Raw genomic sequence first — 2,469 nt, 5'->3', positions numbered from 1 at the left:
TTCACTCCGGTGGTTTAAAGGACTTTGGGTCGGTTTCCCAAACAGAGATTAGACCAAGTCCTGAGCGAGTAAAACTGTTATTGAAAAGAAAGCTGAAAGAAACGTGTAAATGATTTCATTTTTTAAATATTTCTTACTTGTGAAAACTGAATTCATAAATATAGAAATTATTCCTCCCTTTAAAATGAATCAGAAGTCAATACAGTGTTATTAATTATAACTGAATTCTTAAATGCCAACATGTAATGAACTTTTCAACCATCCTAGAGTCAAATGTCATGTTTTACTAGTACTGATAACATTTTTACACGTTCAAAGTGAATTTCTGATATCAAAATATTGTACAATAAAAGTAAAATAGTCTTGATCAAACATGGGAGAATAATTTAACTCTTACAGAGACCTATTGGTGTCATATCCCTGTTACTGCCATGGACTTTTTAGCACCATAGATTTATTATCATAGATCTATTAGTGTCATAGACCTATAAATGTAACAGAACCATAAGTGCCACAGACTTATTAATGCCATAGACCTATAAGTGTAACAGAACCATTAGTGCCACAAAGCTGTTAATGTCATAGTCCTATTAGTGTCATGGAACCATTAGAACCATAGAACATGGACATTAGTGTCGTAGAACCCTTTGGGCCTTGGACGTATTAGTGTTATAGAATTGCTAGGCCCATAGACCTATTACTGTCATAGACCTATAATATAATATAATAATAAAGTCACAGAACTGGTAATGCTATAGACTTATAACTGTCATAAACCCACCAGGGCCATAGACTTATTAGTGTCATAGAGTCGTTAGGGCCATATTTATATTAGTGTTATTGAACTGTTGGTGTCATAGACCTATTACTGCCCTCACCTGTTAATGCCATGAATCTGAATGCCACAGACCTGCTTTATAATTAGACCTGCTAGTGCCATAAATGTGTTAGAGCCATACACTTGTATAAAAAACAGTGAGATGTTCATATTTTCTTATTTATATTATAATGAAGTAGAATGGTTGAATTTATAAAATGCGGGACAGTCTCCGCTCTTTCTCTAACTACCTCTATGACAAGATATGCTGGTGGACATAGGCCTGCTACATCCATTAATGCCTATTCTCAGCAGTCTATGTTCGAAAATGGCTAAACAGAGACCCGAATTAGGCAATCCAGCTTTTCTAACTGACTGGACAACACAGCCTGGCCTTTCTATATCACTGTGTTAGTTTATGTCTTTCAGATGTGAGCAAGTTGGTTATCATTAAAGCCCTTTACACACAGCAAATCATTATGAACCATATTGCACTGTGTGGGGAAATATACAAAGTAGCTTAGGGTGGAGAGTACACCACACTAACACACACACACACACACACACAGAGTGGCGAGTTTGATATCACGGTCAGTAAGCTGGTCTCAGAATGATAGGGTCAGAGAATAATTTAGAGATAAAACATAGGCACTGCTGACAGTGAGTTGCACACAGCTGCTGTTCAAAAATGTGTCTGGTCAAAGAAGTATTTTGTATTTCCTGAAAAAACACAAGACCGAGGCAACACCCTGAAGCTACAACGCTCACTGGTACTTTCCAGAGAACAGTTCAGCTTATTATGACCTTACTTGTAAAAAAGCTACCCAGTATGCCTGTACAAACTCATATAATATTCCTGGATGGTGTTACTTGGCTGGGTCATTATCACCACTGACTTCCTCTCTTAGCTATAGTATAACAAAAGGATCACGTTGGCTTGTTTAAGTCCAGTAAATGTTTTGTGTGTGTAAATTATGGTACTTTTCCACTTTCACAGTTATTTTTATGACTTGCTTTTGTAACTTTTCAATACGTGGGAACAAATGCAGGTGCATCATTCTAGCATGAGGCAATGTAGAAGCAAAACCACAATTTTGACCTCAAAATGAAACAGACAACACCATCAAACACAGAACTGAGACGAACAGGAGCAGTCAAAAGCTTGCTGCTGTAAGGGAAGCTCTCATTAACTGTCGGTTCCTGCGCACTTCCTATGTGTTCTATAAAAAAAAAATCTATTTACATACACGAGACTAAGTGACGCAGAGTTCAAGTTATCAAGTAAACAGAGCTCAGTGAAGCATAAATATTCAGTTCCATTACATTGTGGTATAAGATTATCAATGCACTTGATGTCCTGTACCCAATGCATGGACCATGGAATATTGATTCGCAATGGATAAATGAGGAAAAGAACGAGGTGGCAAATGAAGATGATGGTATTCTGTCGATGGGGTGCGCATTAGCTGTATTAGGTGTGATTCAGTCTAAAACGTGCTGCTATGTCTGCTCAAAATAGTCAGTTATATCTAGTCACAAGACTCCGTTTTCCTTTATTTCTACCAGGAGTAGCTTAAATGAAGTAAATATTTTAACTTGGTTGTAAAGCTCATGCACTGCTTGCATCTCTAGTGTTTATCCTTCAGAACTGT

This window comes from Pygocentrus nattereri, chromosome 2, assembly GCF_015220715.1.
Source record: "Pygocentrus nattereri isolate fPygNat1 chromosome 2, fPygNat1.pri, whole genome shotgun sequence".
Lineage (NCBI taxonomy): Eukaryota > Metazoa > Chordata > Actinopteri > Characiformes > Serrasalmidae > Pygocentrus > Pygocentrus nattereri.
The sequence above is the reverse complement of the archived record's forward strand: the minus strand, read 5'-3'. Positions refer to the sequence as shown.